This window comes from Aethalodelphis obliquidens, unplaced genomic scaffold (genome assembly GCF_003676395.1).
Source record: "Aethalodelphis obliquidens isolate GAN/ISIS:26980383/991018 unplaced genomic scaffold, ASM367639v1 scaffold27, whole genome shotgun sequence".
In the NCBI taxonomy this organism is placed as follows: Eukaryota; Metazoa; Chordata; class Mammalia; order Artiodactyla; family Delphinidae; genus Aethalodelphis; species Aethalodelphis obliquidens.
Window position 1 is genome coordinate 22,505,465 of NW_020837971.1, and position 17,407 is coordinate 22,522,871.

The following is a 17,407-nucleotide window of genomic DNA, read 5'->3' on the forward strand; positions in this document are numbered from 1 at the left end:
TAGGGTATTAGAGTTGGTGTTGAGAGATCTGCATAAGACCTTTGAGGACTATCGTTTTTCCAGTGTCCCAGTGGATTACAAATGAGACATCAATCCCTGGACCAGCACTTTGATGGCGGACCCCTTGGAGGGTATAATGCTCCCAAGTGTCGTTTTCGGTCCCTGGCCTCCAAGCTGTCACAGCTGTAAAGTTAATAACTTGGCAGGCTTTTGTTTATGGTCTCATTCCAAAGTCCTTTCAAAGTGCTCAGTCAGACTGGTGGCTTCCCATCCTATTTTCTGCCTTTTTATCAATCCATGAATCTCAGGTGATAATCCTGGAGTAAGTTAGGTGACATCATCTATTGCATGGAACCCAGCTCCAAGGAGATGTACAAAATAAAGGACTTTTATAAGGCAGAAAGGGACAGGACAAGGAAGCTATACTAACAAAGAATGAAGTTTGTGGTCTTCCTTTAGGGGATGACAGGGTTATATCAGGGAGGTTACCTCACTAGTGCCGACCATATGATTCTAAATTGACTGGTTTAAGACTCCACTCCTGGGAGAGGTTGAAACATAATTCTTGGTTTCTGAATGTAGGGCTTAGCACAAGTGACTCCATTTTGAGCCTGTTGTTTCTTTTTAAACAATACTCATCTATGATGTAGCATGTATAAATAGTTTGTTGGTTTTTATTGTTTTTCCTCTCAGCATCTAATTGAACATGCAAACCTTTCTTTCCCAGTTTATCACTATGCACCAATCAGCAATCATTCTATTTTTCATAAATTCTCTGCCCTTTTTGGCCCGTCTTTGTAGCTGTAATACATTCATTGAGTCAGAATACAAAATATATCTAAATACTATTCTGTCCTATTTTTCACTCTTATTTTATCTTATCCTGTAGTTAAATAAATGCTTGCCACCAGGACTTTGTTGATGTTTCAATGATTTCTTGATGATCTCAACCTCATTCTCAACTTAATTCCTCAGGATTTTGTGACACCAACTGGATGTCCTACCATTTAATTTAGACACTATAGGGTCACATCCCACAGGACTGCCCCCCCTTCAGATGCCAGTCACAAATCCAGGTTGTCGCCTGTGCTTCTGACCAAATGGCCATGAATCTGAGGTTCCCATGACCCCCTGCTCAGGTTCAATTAATTTGCTAGAGTAGATCACGGAACTCAAAGAAACATTTTATTTACTAGATCACCAGTTTATTATAAAAAAATATATAACTCAGGAACAGCCAGACGGAAGAGATGCACAGGCAAAGTATGGGGAAAGAGCACAGAGCTTCCGTGCCCTCCAGATGTGCCACTCTCCCAGCACTTCCACATGTTCACCAAACCCAGAAGCTGTCTGATCCCCATCCTTCTGGGGTTTGTCTGTGATGCCATGTTGAGAAACACTTGTCTAATAGGAACCGAATTTGAAGGCAGAAAAGACCTGCACAGTAGAGACATCTCCACAGCTGCCCATTAGTGTGGCCTAGGCAAGCCTGCCAAGGGGGATGAAAAGATTCCCTGTAGTAAATACCCAGTGAAGTGGTGCCTTTGAAAACACAGTGCTTTGTAAACCTACCAAAGCCTTGGTCTGTTGATCCTTAGCATAAGTCCAATGCCAAGTGCTAGGTGTTCCCTAATCCTTCCAACATTTTTACATATGAGGTCAATTTTATGACCCCCACTGTACAGAAGAGGAAGCCAAGGCTTAGGGAGGATAAATAATTCTGTCAGGATCACATAGATGTTCCATTACTACAGAGAGAAGTCACTGTAGTAGTCAAGGGTGTTTCCTTGATAATTTCCAACTCACGTCAAGGGTTCTCCAGAGAAACAGAATCAACATGGTGTGTGTGTGTGTGTGTGTGTACTAATTTATTTTAAGAAACTGGGGACTTCCCTGGTGGTCCAGTGGATAAGACTCTGCACTTCCAAGGCAGGGTGCACAAGTTCGATCCCTGGTCAGGGAACTAAGATCCTGCATGCCACATGGTGTGGCCAAAAACTAAAAAAAGAAAAGAAACTGACTCACGTGATTATGGAGAAGTCCAGAACCAGCAGAGTAGGGTAGAGTGTAATTTCATGCCAAGTCCAAAGACCTGGGAAGCAGGAGAGCTGATGGTGTAAGTTCCAGTCTGAATCCGAGTCCAAAAGCAGGAGAAGACGGATGTCCTGGGATGTCCCAGCTTTAAAGACACTGAGGCAGAGAGAAGGGATTCTTACTCGGTCTTCCATTCTAGTCAGACTTTCAGTGGATTGGATAAGGCCTACTCACACTGGGGAGGGCCGTCAGCTTTACTCAATTCAAATGTTAATTGCATCCAGAAACACCCAAACAGACACACCCAGAGCAAAGTGTAACCAAATATCTGGGTGCCCCGTGACCCAGGCAAGTTGACACGTAAACTGTCACAGTCACCCAATGGGACATTTGTTATTCAGCATCCCACTCTGGGGGTATCATGATCATGTGCGGGCTCCTTCTTTTCTTGTCTCCCTATGTTTATGTATCACCCACTGCTTGTGGATTTGGGGGTAGGGACAGAGGCAGAGGGAGCTGCAGTGGATGGGATTTGAGCCTATGAGTGGACACCCCCAGTCTCACCACAGTCGGCAACTTTTGAGCAGGGCCTGAGGGGCTCGCCCTTCTTGCCATCTCCTCAGGCCCTGTAAGGCAGATGTGTCCATACCTGCTGCTCTGGAAACTGCAGAGGCCATGAGCACTGGAGGGGTTCTGGTCCAGGTAAAGCTTTGGGGGAGGGGGAGGGGGAGGAGGAACCATACATGCAGACCTTCAGTCCACACTCCTCACTCCTGGGGAAGGAAATGGACCCAGCCCTGTGCACAGGCTAGTTTGCTCTAAGAACAGGAGAAAAAGAAGGCAGCAGATGGTCACTGTGATTCTTTGCTACTATTGTTGATAATATTATAACCGTATACAGGGTGTCTTCGTGCAGTTTGCACCTCTGATGCTCAGGAAAATCCAGAGCAGTAAGCGCTAGTACCTGTCTTTTACAGATAAGGAAACTGGGGCACCGGGAAGCTAAGTGACACTGTGACACAGCCATTAAACAGTAAAGACAGAGCACAAGTTTGCATTGTCTACGCACTCCAAATCTCATCCTTTCTTGTGGGAACCCAAGACTCACGAGAACAGAGGTGCAGGCCTTGTTCAGATGCCAGGAATGTCATCTTTAGAATTCAACAAAGTTAGAATTCAATTGCATAGAAAATCTGCAGAATGATGGGAACTATTTGTTAGAACTTAAAGGAACACTGCTCAACAGTCAAAAGATGAGTCCCGTTTCCGGCAAGTGCTGGAAATGAGGTGGATTCTGGGGATGACATAGCTGTGTTGACAGATGTGATGGTGGGGAGCTCGGTGGAGTGACAGCAGGCAGAGGTGCGTGGTGGGGGGCCTGGGGAGTCAGCTCAGGCGTGCATCCTTCACCCAGACGTGGAGCTCCACCAAGATGTCAACACTAAGTGGTGACAGCCATCAGGAGGGAGGCCAGGTCCCGGGACGTGTCAAGGATCTGGGATGACCAAAGGTGTGCAAGCATTACGGTACCACCTGGACAGGAAGCAGGACAGCTGAGAAGAGCGGGTGACAGCTGCTGGAACTCAAGAGCTGTTTGAGGGGATTCTAGGTGGCTGAAGACTGCAGGTTGTAACAATTGGTTCTCTGGAGGCTGAAGAAAATGCGAAGCAAAACAACAGTGAGTGTCATAGCAGCACTATCTACAGCAGCCAGGACAGGGACACAACCTAAATGTCCTTCAACAGATGAATGGATAAAGAAGATGTGGTACACATATACCATGGAATACCACTAAGCCATAAAAAAGAATGAAATGATGCCATTTGCAGCAACCTGGATGGACCTAGAGATTGTCATATTAAGTGAAGTAACTCAGACAGAGAAAGACAAATATCATATATCATTTATATGTGGAATCTAAACTATGACACAAATGAACTTATCTATGAAATAGAAACAGAATCACAGACATAGAAAACAAACTTGTGGTTGCCAAAGGGAAAGATGGGGGAGGGATAAATTGGAGTTTGGGATTAATAGATACACACTACTATTTTAACAGATAAAATAGATAATCAACAAGGACCTACTGTACAGCACAGGGAGCTCTACTCAGTATCTTGTAATAACCTATAATGGAAAAGAATCTGAGAGAGAATGAACACGTGTATATGTATTACTGAATCAGTTTGCTGTACACTTGAAACTAACACAACATTTTAAATCAACTATACTTCAATAAAAATAAATTTAAAAAAACAACAGTAGCAAATATTGTCATCTTTAAAATTATCAAAGGCAAAAATATATATCCAGGGGCTTCCCTGGTGGCGCAGTGGTTGAGAGTCTGCCTGCCGATGCAGGGGACGCGGGTTCGTGCCCCGGTCCGGGAAGATCCCACATGCCGCGGAGCGGCTGGGCCCGTGAGCCATGGCCGCTAAGCCTCGCGTCCAGAGCCTGTGCTCCGCAACGGGAGAGGCCACAACAGTGAGAGGCCCGCGTACTGCAAAAAAAAAAAAAAAAAAAAAAAAAAAACTTAAATATATATATATATATATATATATATATCCTGAAGAAGGTGTTGGACAAGGAGCTCTCTCATGCAGCTACTGGTGAAAATAAACTTATTACAGTGCTTTCAGAAATGATTTGGAGATACAGACATACATATATGGTCTTAATTAAGAAAACATTCATACCTGTTGAGTCAGTTTTTACTTCCAGAATCTATCTTGGGAATCAAGCATGTCATGCAGCTGGGCAATTCTGTGACTAAGGGTTCGGCATCTGGAGTTGTAAAGGCTGCACCACTTGTGGGCTGTGGAGGGGACAGAATTTAACCTCTCCAAGCCTCTAGTTCTTCATCTGTGACGAGAACAATAACAGTACCTGACTCGGAGGGTGTTTGGAATTAAATAAGACATGAAACATAAATGAGCTAAACTACATGATAAGTACGCCATAAATTGTATTTCCTTTCCAAGACATCCCTCAAAGTATTACTTATAACCTCAAAATATCAGAATGATCTCAGGGTCATGCAACAAAAATCAGTTAACTAAAGCTGTGGGAAAGCCTAAATAGACAATTTTACACTCCTTAAAAGAAATGTTTTCACTGTGATGGAAAATAAGTTAAGAAAAATAATTACAGGTGTAGAGAGATGGACACCGTCTCATGTAGCTACGGGTGATAATAGAAATTATTACAATGCTCCCATGGGATGATTTGAAGATCTACTGCAACCTTAACATGGGCATACTTTTAATTCAGAATTCCTTACTCTCAGAATTCAGTGTAAGTGAAGAGGTGGACAGGAAAACCTTCAATAACAGAGTTAGTAAAATAAATTATTGTTTCGCTCTACAAAAGAAAAATCTGTAGCCACTGAAAATGGTGTTGTTTAAATATGTTATTTAAATGGATGCTATTAAAAATAATAAGTGAAAAAGGAAATTAGAAAACGTTATATGTTATGTTATAATTATATCTATCTGAGCAAAATAGTTCCCTCAGTAAATTTATTCAAACCAATTAACAATAGCTAAGCATGACATTAATGTCTGCTGTAGACTGAGGTCTTCAACAGGATGGCAAAGATGGTGACAGCACTCAGAATCTTGCAGAATCCGCAAGTGACACCACAAGGCCCTTCAGTGTCATCCGAAGGAAGATGACAGTGCTGACAGCTGTGCCCCTCCGGGTTCCAGGAGATGATTTAGGATGTGGTCCTGCACACAGATCCCCACACCCTCGTGTCTGTTCTGACCTTTCCTTTTCCTTTACTTTGTTTTCACTCTGCTTTCAGTTGACAGTGAGTGGGTTGAACACGGGGCATTGCTGACATCAAGTCTATGCAGCCAGTGCCCCACATTGGAACTCCCAGCCCATGGGGTCCCTTGTGAACGGAAAGTCCCAGTAATGCTGACCACGGCCTGTAACCCAGTGGAAGCAATCCACTTCCAAAGAAATTCCACCTGCTTGGATTTTCTTTAAAACCTGGAGACAGCGTCAGCAAACTGAATGTCATATTTTATGACAACATTGGGCCACCTTAACAATACTGTAGGTAAAATCCCATAAATATTGGGAAGAACAAATAGCTCATGCTGTCACTGGGTGACACTGAATTCCCCTCCTCCTAATTCTTACTTGGCTAACAAGTGGCAGCTGCTAATTACACAGTACTGGAGAAAATGTGCACGTAGTTGAGGAGGGCGTTCCCAACAGATTCCTTTTCAAATTTCTTTGTCTCCAAAAACCATAACTCTGTGGGACCCGGGAATAAAGTATAGAGGCCTAGATTATTAGGGCGTGCAAAGAGCAAGGGTGCGCACACATGGCAGTGTCACCAGCGTGTCTGGGTTCCTCTGACAGTATCTCGAGCTCAGCAGGGTTCTGAGGCCGAAGCTTCAGAAAGCCTGGTCAGCCTCAGAAAGCACCAGGCGGGGTCGTGGACTGGGAGAGTTGATATCTCTCCTACCGGAGGGGTACAGAACACTTAGTCAAACCGTATTAACCGAGCACTTGTCAGTGTCAGTGACTTTAAGATGAGGTGGCGATGGAGCTCAGAGTTCTCATAATATCATGTCTTTAAATGTTGGCCTCATCTGCTATGGCTTGTTAAATTGCTAGGAAGAAGCAGAAAGACCCTCTGACATTCCAGCAGCTCTCGGTGGACTCAGGAGTACTGTGGGACCCTGGGGTTTCCCAGTTGAATCTGGGACCCACAGATTCAACTATGATGTCCAAAAGAGCAGGCAGCCACGATCGAAAGCTGTGTGTTTGCCAGCATCTAGGCCAGGACCATCCTGCTTCCTCCTGATTCCATTTAAGGACTGGCTCACGTTGATAATATACTTTCTGTTAAGAAAATATTTGTGCCCTATGCTTAAAGACTTGTTTTTTGTTAATCAACTATACTTCAGTAAAAAAAAAATTAAAAAAAGGACTTGTTTGATTATTCATTTATTTAGTTTTCCACTGTTGTTTTAAATACATACATGGCAATGTCCCTATTTTGCTCTTCTTGGCCTGTATCCTTTCCTCTTTCTGCTAACAGCGCCCTTTTCCTTTAAGAAACCACCAGCCTCCTACCTGAGATGTGGGCTGTGACACCCCATGCCCCCCTCCCACAGACGGCCACACATGCCCCAGCTGGTCAGTCTGAGAGCCCTGTCCATGCACAGGCTGTGGCCTGAGCACAGGAATTCCTCAGTCTCTCTGTCAGTTGAGCTAAACTTTAAAAGGAGCTTGGAAAACTTTTTCTCTAAAGGGCCAAATGGTAAATAGTTTAGGCTTTGTGGGCAAAGTGGTCTCTGTTGTGATGACTCAGCGCTGCCATGGTACCAAGAAAGCCATAGACAATGTCAACCTCTAGGCATGGTTGTGTTCCAATAAAACTTTATTTACAAAAGCGGGCAGTGGGCCAAGTTTGGCTCATGGGCCATACTTTGCCAACCCTGCGTTTAGAGTATTCATTTTCAACTTACACTCTGAAAAAACTCCTCAGGAAGGACAAAGAATGGGTGTGTGGGGGGTGGTATCTCCCACCCTCCTCACTGCATCTCCTAGGGAGTCAGGGCAGCCCCTGTTTCCTCTTTATACATTGAGGATCCATTTACAATATTATGTGAAAATGACATTCATCAATTCATAAAAGTTTTGAAAATCAGTGACAGGGTAATAAAGGATGTGAGTTATTAATTATTTAACTTTGTTTCCAGGCTCCGAGAGGGAGGCACCATGTTGGGTCACGTATAACGTCTCAGGTCCCTCAGAGAATCCCGTATGGGAGTGAGCCAGACCCTCTGGCTTGTACACACATCACTTCATGACTTGTGTCTACCGTCAGCTTTGTTGAAACTTTTATCAACATGGTCTAACCACATCATTTGAAATTTTTATTTAGTCTTCACTGAATATTGTAGGAAAACTGATATGCTAGGATGGCAAGGCAAAACAAATACTAATATATGTGCTTTTAATATGCCTATTGTTGAAAAAGAGAGAAGGAGAAAATTATCTTATGGATGTAGACAAAATTTTGTATTTTAAAAAGTCTTTCACGTGGAGAATTTGGAATCTTTGTGCACTGCTGGTGGGAATGTGGTCCGCTGTGGCCGCTACGGGATCGCAGAACAAATAGGTGGAGAGATGGGTGGTGGACTGAGCTTCACACCTTCCTGTTAGAAAAATCAGCTGGAGCATTTCCTGTTCCAAACCCTCCTGTGGGTTTGATGTAGAATCCCATGCTTGTGGTCAGTATGTGATGACAAGATATCACCTCTCAACTGAAATCAGGGCCGCCAATTGGAAAATAGGCTCGTTGGAGACAAATCAGTTTATGAATGTGTGCAAAGCAGGCTTTGTTCTAGGCTATGACAGCTTATTTGACAAATCTGGGTGATTCTAGAGGAACTCTGATGGTGCTGTTAGGACTGGACCTGACAACCTTCTAGAACGTTTGATAGACTCGGGTAGGCAGGTGATCCGGGCACACCGAGAGAACAGCAAACGTAAGGTCACCTCCCAACCCTGAGAACTGTGCACTGGTGGCTCCAGGAAGGAAACAGACCCGTGTGACAGCATCGATCTCAGTGGGAAACAGATCCAGTGGCCGTGCCCCACGTGACTGTAATACTTCAGGACAAAGCCAGCGACAGTAGTTCATTCTGAGCACCAGGTTTTCTATTGGATGACAGAGCGCCTTCTGCACAAAGAACCTCTCTGTGGGTCTGTGACCGCCAGGGGGGCGGGCCCACCACACCTGCACTTCCCTGTGGTTCTCCAACTTGGTTGCTTCAATTCTTTGCGAATTAGTATCAAACTAGTGATAATTTTGGAACAATGTTCGTATTTCAGTTGTATCATATTTCTTTATTTTTAATTGTCCAAAGGAAAAGATAAGATTTATCGGGCATGAGGACATTAACAGAAAAATGCTCCTCTACCCTACCCCCTGACAATTTGTTAATATTTTACATTAATTTCAAACTAAGGACATACACCATATTTTCCGCATCCTGAAAAAAAATCAACATAGTAATAAAATCTGATTTCAGCGGCCAGTGGCTATTGTACTTTCCACTGCGTAATTCCATTCTATTCATTATTTTAGCCTCTGCTCTCTAAGTTGTCACATTGATTTGAAACTCAATGAAAATCTCATTAAAAATATGATTGGAGGGCTTCCCTGGTGTCACAGTGGTTGAGAGTCCGCCTGCCGATGCAGGGGACACGGGTTCGTGCCCCGGTCCAGGAGGATCCCACATGCCGCAGAGCGGCTGGGCCCGTAAGCCATGGCTGCTGAGCCTGCGCGTCTGGAGACTGTGCTCCACGATGGGAGAGGCCACAACAGTAAGAGGCCCGCGTACCGCAAAAAAAAAAAAAAAAAAAAAAATGATTGGAGGCAACCCAGAGAGGGAGGAGAGAATGCCTGGTGGTCTAGGAGACACTGGATGTGATGCTGATGTGAACTCACTTTTCTGAACACAGCTGTCCCTGATCCGTAATTTATGCACCATATTTCGTACTGTAACTATTTAATTTGTTGTTTAATTTCTCCCTGTCTATGTGGGGTGTGTAGCAGTGGCAGGGGGAGAATTGCAAAGGGATCCTGACTCTTGTTAGCTTTTGTTGTGCAGGTGAACCATCCTGAAATTATGTTTGATGTATAATAGGACTGAGCAAGTGGGTGACCGAGCGTTGATAGAGCTATAGGGTCCTGTTGTGGAGGACAGGTCGCACACCTACGAAATGGGGACAGGGAGAGAGACTGTGGACTGGACTTGGAGGGCCTAGCTCTGTCCACAAGGAGATCAAGAAGAACCTGCCCCCACCGCCCCACCGCCCCAGCAGTATTGACACACTTAGGGCCCAATCTCCGTCTCTAAGGGAACTGCTCCTGGAGAAATGGTGGATTCCAGGTTGGAGCAAAGTAGGATGAGCCCAGAACAGCTTATTTGGCTCCAGCAAAGGACAGGGAGTGTCACAAGGACATGGAAGCCGCTCGAAGGGTGCCCGCCCACCAGGCCTGCGTCACTGATGGGAGTGCCACAGCAGCCAGGGGCAGCGATGAATTACAAACCTGGGGGAAGATGGGACTCAGGGGAGTCCATACCAACAATCAGTACATTGATTAATCACTTCATCCATGGGGGAAGTGCCCAGGACCAGCAGTAAGTGCTGAGAGACGCCTGATGTGTCATCACAAGGAAACAACAGGTGAAGCCCAAAGGAGCGGTGTCCTAATAAAAGAGGAGACAGGGTGGAGGTGGGGGGAGACTGGAAATGTTCCAGATGAAACCAGGCTAAAGAGACAAGACAAGAAAATGTGATGCCTGACCCCCAGATGCTGTTGGAGGGGGAAATGCTGAAATAGATGTGCTGGGTGAGATGACGAAATGGACCACAAGCCACAGGTGTGTTGTATCCATTTACCTGTACTGAGGTGGATCCTGGGCTGTGGTTTAGGATGGGAGCACCCCTGGTCCTCAGAAGTGCACAGGTGGTGTTTGGGGCCATGATACGCACGTGACCCACTCTCCACAGGCTCAGAAAGTAGAAGGAGGAGAACCAGGCCAGCAGCAGGTGACCTCGGGTGAAGCCACACACGTGTTCTTCACACTGTTTGACTTTTCCAACTTTCCTTTAAGTTTGAAATTAATGATTTCCCCATTTCTCTTCCTAAGTCCTTCTGCTTCGCCTACTGAATTGGCTTCGGGTACACGGGTGTTACACACGCTGCAGAGGGCTGTCGTGGTGAGTGCAGAGGCCTTTGCTCACGCACGAGAAAGGCCTGTGCTCCCAGCTTGTTCAGAAGACCTGGGTTCAGGATCCTTCAACCCCTGACAAAATCCACATTGGTGGAATCTTATTCAAGGAAAAAAAACCCTGATAGTTTCATGGACACTAAGACATCAATAACTGAAGAAAACTCATTGTATCCTCCATTCTTGGGGACCCCTTGAAGCAAAAATGCTTTATCCTGAAGGATGTCACCTCCAGTGGGGTATTTCCAAGTCCTGGGGACTCATGGGGGCCTGGGACCCCTCCTGGGCTGTTTGAATCCTACTGTGGAGGTGACAAGTGCCCTTCAGTTGTGTTTGCCCTTGTTTTATGGGCTGCTTGCTCCCGCCGGGAACATTCCAGCAACTTCTCTTCAAAAGTTGTGTTTTTACTGCCAACGTTCCTTAACTCAATTCTGCTATTAGGAGACACAGCATCTCCAACTTCAGGGCCTTTGTACAGAATAACCTTGCTTTTAGTGTGATTGGGAACATTATACAGACTCATTGGGGGCAACCTGGGAAATACAAAGATGTGTAGGGAAAAATAATGACTCATCATCCTGTGAACCTGATCTCAGGTGGCCTCAGCCTGCAGTGGCTTGAAGCAGGGTTTCGGTTCCTGGCCAGAGATTGAAGTCAGTCCAAGACAGTGAGAGCACTGAATCCAAGCCACTAAACCACCAGGGACAGAGACAAGGGATGAGGCCCTGGCCCTGTAGAAATGAATTCCCACAAAGACAGAAAGTAGTGAAATAAAAAGTATTTATTAGGAAGAAAAAGAGTACGTGAGGATAGACACACAGGAGGGCTCAGAGAGAGAGTCACGCCCTCGTGGTAGTTTGAATCACTTACATGGGGCATTGCTTCCAGGTTTCCTCTGGCCAATCATCTTGCTTTGCCTGGTTCTGAGTCCATATTTGGTTTATCTCAGGATCTTCCCCGGTGGGCGCGCATCTCTTCGCCAAGATGGATTCCAGCAAAGAGGCCGGTGGGTAGATTGACATCACTCCCCTTTTGACCTCCAAGGAGCCTCTCTGTGCATGAGCAGTTGGGAAGGTCTCCTTGACCTCGAGAATGAGGAATAGGTGGTCTCTTTATCTCTTATCTGGGCAGGCTCAGCCTCTCCTATTATCCTCCTGCTATTAACTTTGTCTTGGAGTATTTGTCCACAGGGGGCAAACTCCAGGGGCTCAGCCTGGGGCCCATCTGTCTCCTGCCTCAATCCGGGAATAATTGTAACAAGGACAGCTAAATCAGACTCCATATTCGATCTGTTTCTTTGACTTTAACCTTTGCTTTTGTTATTATAAACATACAGAATGGCCTGCCTCTGGGAACCCTGGCCCTCTGCCTGAAAGTTAAACTAAAGTGTCTCTGTTCAGCTCACAGGGAGACAATCTGACCCTGTCCACCTGTGGATGGCTGCAGAAAAGAAGAAATGAACACATCCCCTCCCTGAGGCTGGCCATTCCAGGGGATATTTGCAAAACGTATAGCCTTGTTACTTTACTTCCTCATCTCCTCCCCCTCTGCGCTATCAAAGAAACTGGCATCCAAATCCCCGTAAGGTGACTTTTCAGAGCCACTAGTCTGCCACCTTCTTGGTCTGCCGGCTTCCCGAGTAAAGTCGTGTTCTGTGCCTCAACACCATCTCCGACTCAATGGCCTGTTGTGCAGCGAGCAGAGCGGGCTTGGACTCGGTAATATAATCTGTGATGAACCTGGTGCTTTTTCCTTTAAGCCTGCTACCCTACGTATGACAGAGGAGGGGGAACAAGCCACCTTAAATTGAACCCCAGGTTTCCCTTCCGGGCCTGTGTGTGGCTCAGGGCCCAGTGCGGTCTTGGATTCCCAAAGACAGACCTGAGCCCGGTTTTCAGGAAGGTGATGGGAGCCAGGGGGTTTGCAGGAGCAGATGTGGGAATCTGCATTTCGCTGGGAGGGAGAAGGTTGAGGGGCAGGAGAGGAGGGGTCTGCAGGTGTCAGCTGCTCTGTGGGGAGGGAGGGACGGAAACACACTCCTCTGGACAGACACTCTGAGAGGTGGTGGGCGTGGGTGGTACAGGGGCCACCCCCAGTTAGGATTCCATCCGCTGCAGGGCCCCAGGCTCTGAGCGCCCCCTGACACCCCACCTGCAGCCTATCCACGGAGCAGACCACCATGGGGACCCAGCCCCTTCCCCCACCCATCCCCAAACTTCCCTCACCTGTCCATGGTCTGGGAGGCACCTTCCCCAGGGGTGGCTAAGGCATCGTCGGGGGGAGGGGGAACCCCCAAAGGGGAGGCGAGAGTAAAGGAGGAGATGGAAAGTGAGTTAAGGGCCTACACAACACACATTTCCATATGTGACTGCAGGGACCTCTGAGCAGGCCCAGCGGTGCTGGGGCATCAGCACAGGTGCTGGGGGGTGGGGGCAGCCCCTTCAGGAGGTGACGCTCAGGCAGGAAAGGGCTGGGAGGTGGGAAGAAATGTGATGTGTTCTACAATTAACCCAAACCCAGCCTCGCTGGGGCCTGTGAGCCACGGGGCGGGCGGCTGACAATAAAAGACCACAGTCTGGGCAGCTGAAACGGTAGAAATTTCCCTCTCAGGGTTCTGGGGGCTGGAGCCCCAGATCGGAGTTGTTGCCAGCCTCTTCCCAGAGCCTTCATGCTGTGTCCCTGGGTGGTGGACAGACAGTGGTCTCTCTCCTCCTTTGTCTGATAAAGTCACAAACTCCATCCTGGGCCCTCGCCCTCTGACCTCACTGGGCCCTTATCACCCCCCAAAGGTCCCACCTCCTAGTAACGTCACCTCGGAGCTTAGGGCTTCAACCTGTGACCTCCGGGGGGGGACACAGTTCAGTCCACGGGAGGTTAAGTTTTGTTCCTCAATTGGTGGGTGTGGGTCCATAGCTCAGGTTCTGAGAAGAAAGGCTGGTTTGCCCTGGAATCTGCGGCAGGCTCCTCCCCTGACCTTTGCCCTCGGGGTTTTGGAAACTTCCCTCAGGCTGACGTCCACAGGGTAGGAAAGCCAGCGGCCAGTGTTGGTCAGACTCTGACACCATGCGTTTTGCACCCTTCCTGCTCAGTCCGTGTGGAAACTCTGTAACTCTATTCCCACCTCACAGAGGTGGAGAGAGAGGCTTGGAGCTATGCCCAGACTCACAGTTTTTGCAACGTAATAGGGTAAACATTTTCAAATCTCCATTTGAAAAGGTTACTCTTTCTGCTAACAATGGGGGAATCTGGATAAAGAAGGGGTGATCCTTGCAGAGTTCTTAGTTCCATAACTTCTCTAGCTTGGACATTATTTCCAAACGAAACTTGCTTCAAAGAGTGTGATCAGGTCAGCCTGTGCGCTCCAGGCTTCCCACCCATCACCCGCGGTCCTCCCACGCGCCTGGCCCAGGACTGGTCCCCTCCACGCGTGGAGAAGCGTCACCGTGGACCCGAGCCCGGGGCTGTGACTCCCCTGCCCCCTTGAGCTGCCTCTGAGGCCTGTCCTCTAAGATCGGTCATGAGGTTTTAGGAGAGCATCCACCGTCTGGGTCTCAGCCCCCCTTGTCTGCAGAGACACAACGCCTACTCTGACCCCGCTGGCAGCTGCAGGGGGAAGGAGGCACACGGAGGGACTGTGGTGACAAAGAGGCAGCTGGGGGCGCCCTGCAGAGAGCAGAGCCCCGGGGGCAAAGATTGGACACCGGCCAGAGGCAGCGAGACCCCAGAGCTGAGAAGCAATTAAAACTCAGCTGGACCTGGGCCCCCGGGGCGGGCATCTCGGTAGGTCCCGGAGATGACTCAGCACAGCCCAGGACGGGCACCTCTCCCTGCTGGCCCCTGCCAGGGAGGGGGAGTGGGGGAGGGCATCGGGATGAGGGCAGACTGGAGGGGCTGCAGGGACGGGAGAAACACCCATGTAACACGATTGAAAGCTCTCCTCCATAGAAGCCAGTTTTTAAATCTCCCCTTGGTGGATCACGTCTGCTTCTGCTAATAAATGCTGACACTCTACCAGCTTTATGTTCTGCCCGCAGCCTTGCGTGGACGATGGGGACGTGATGTTCCCGTGTTGAAATGAGACTCAGGTCCTTTAATAATTTCCCAAGGCTGTGGAGCGAAGAGAAGATGAAGCTGGGGTTCGCACACGTCTACCTGATACCTGGCTCCGTGTCTTCGACCTCTGCAGGTCCCGCGGCTGACGTCTGTCCCTCTGCCGGGCGCAGTCCAGGTGACCACGAAGCAGCCCTTCCCCTCCTGCTGGTGGCCTCTCGATCCTTTTCCAGCCCATTCTGGGGCTGTCTCAGTGACCTTGCCTGTCACTCGCAAACACTTCTCAAAGTGGGTACCCAGACCAGCAGTACCAGCATCACCGGGGGTGGGGGGGTGGGGGGGTCTCTTATTCTGGGAGATACCCACAATATGGTGGGACCCCAGAGGGCTACCTCCTGTGAGCCACAGTGAGCTGGGGGGGCAGAACCTGGGGGAACCAGAGTACAGGTTTTGGTCAGTTTGTGGACCTGGTTTCTTTAAAGATTTTGCCTTGGTGCAATGTGGTCCTAGGTTAGCAGGCTCCCCAAACACCCTTAAACACCAGTCCTTTCTAAGGGAGCTGCTTTATCCTTTCCTCCTATTAATTCAGCAAATAATTTTGCAAACAGAGTGAGCAGCACACAAAGCTGCCCCTGCAGATGTGGAGACTGGACTCCGTGAGGGAAAACAAACCAGAACAGGTATAACAGAAACACGTGCAAGGATGGGCGGGATTGGATTATTGGACAGAGATTATAAAAGCTTCCTTTGACTGTGCTAAAGCTTTAAGACAGATTGAAGGATGTGAGCAGAGAAGAGGAAACAGTAAGGAAGTGTCAGGGCAGATTTGGCAAAAACAAGCCCAGAACTCTCAAAATGAAAACTACAATAGCCAACATGGAAAACTCCATGGATAGCTTTCCCAGCAGATTAGACACAGCTAAAGATAGAATCGACAACCCGGTAAGAGGGAAATCATTCTGAGCAGCACAGGAGACAAAAGATGAACAACACAGGAGAGAGGAAGAGCCCCTGGGGTAGGTGAGAAGGACCAGGTGTAATTAGAGGCCCCGCAGGAAGGGAGAGGCAGTGAGGCTGGATTCATTTTTAAAGAGATAACCACTGAACATTTTCCCGAATCACCAAGAGACACGGTATTTGTTTCCTGGGGCTGCACACAGAGCGCCACAAACTTGGTGGCTTCAAACAACAGAAAAGTACCTTCTCACAGTCTGGAGGCTGGAAGCCTGAAACGCAGGTGTCGGCAGGGCTCACTCCCTCTGGAGCCTCGAGGGAGGGTCCCTCCTGCCTCTTCCAGCTCCTGGTGGCTCCTGGGGGTCCATGACATTCCGTCTACCTAACTTTCTTCCTCAGTTTATCTCCTTCCTCTCCCATTTTACTCTAAAGATATGCCCCCAACACACGGCTTGGAAACCCCCTCAGCTAAATACCCAAGCTGCTCACCAAGGTCTACTTTCCACGGAAGACACAGGCTCAACATGAGCTGAGCTCTTCCTAACTAATGATGCTAGGGAAAACCCCCTATTTTCAAATAAGGTCATAATCTGAAGTTCCAGGAGAACATGAATTTGTTGCGGGGGTGGGGGGTACAATTGTACCCAGTATAAGCATTAATCCACCCACTCCAGAATCCCCAGCAGGAAAATCAAGGAGGTGCACGTTTAGACAAATCATAGAGAAAGCCAAAGATAAAGTGTCTTAGAAGCACGAGACATAGGTCAGAAATGATCAAATCAAGTGTAAAGTTTTTGCAGATGCATAAGGCATGATTGGAAACATACAGCTAAAATGTGTTCCAAGTTGTTCACTGCTCTGAGGTGAAAAAACTGCCTGGAATGTGGTGACGGGGGAGGGTGGTCCCCACCCTGTGATCCCATACACTTCTGGAGCCTGTCTCCTCATCCGCAGAACACAGGGCTGGGCAAACTCACTCTAACGTCACTTCTAACATCACTTCCAGAACAAAGACCCCAGCACCCTCAGACCCGGCGGTGTGATGATGACACAGTAGAAGTGTCCCACCTCCTGCTCCTTCTGTTTCCTCTCACTGCTCAGCTGTGGAAGCTCAAGTTTGGGGGCTCAGGGTTTAGAAGTACTGAGAAAGGCAGAGCCACAGTTGCACTGGGGACCTGGTGCAGCAGCAGTGACCTCTGCCTTGTACTCCTCGCTTGTTCTAGATTCACTGAATCAGTGATTCTGCGGTGATTTTTTCCTCTCTCTCTAGCTTCTCATCCCCTCTGATCTTCCTCTGTGGGGAAGTTTCCATGTCCTGCGGTGTTGGGCACACCCTGAAATCCAAGGCAGAGCTCTCCTTCCCTCCTCCTCCATTTCCTGCTTTGGGACAGATGCCTGACCCACGCTCAGGCCAAAGGACCCGTCCCACCCCACCCACACAGGCCTGCAGACTTGCAGCCTGAAGCCAGGAGAGGAGTGCCTTCCTGGACTGCTTCTGCCACTGCCACCAGCCAGCACCCCTGCAGCCACCACCCAGCACCCCTGCAGCCACCAGCCAGCACCCCTGCAGCCACCAGCCAGCACCCCTGCAACCA

General features: G+C 48.2%; 1 long non-coding RNA gene across 2 annotated transcripts; it reads right to left on the minus strand.

Annotated features, from left to right (window-relative positions):
- Window positions 1-1,943: 1,943 nt before the first annotated feature.
- On the minus strand, window positions 1,944-12,295 carry LOC113629575 (uncharacterized). 2 transcript variants are annotated; one of them, XR_003436620.1, is made up of 3 exons: window positions 11,679-12,295; window positions 4,734-4,899; window positions 1,944-3,685 (listed from the first exon to the last, which is right to left on the minus strand). It is a non-coding gene; the product is annotated as an uncharacterized LOC113629575 (long non-coding RNA). The 2 variants fall into 2 exon arrangements; XR_003436621.1 differs by lacking the exon at window positions 11,679-12,295 and adding an exon at window positions 10,124-10,274.
- Window positions 12,296-17,407: the final 5,112 nt, after the last annotated feature.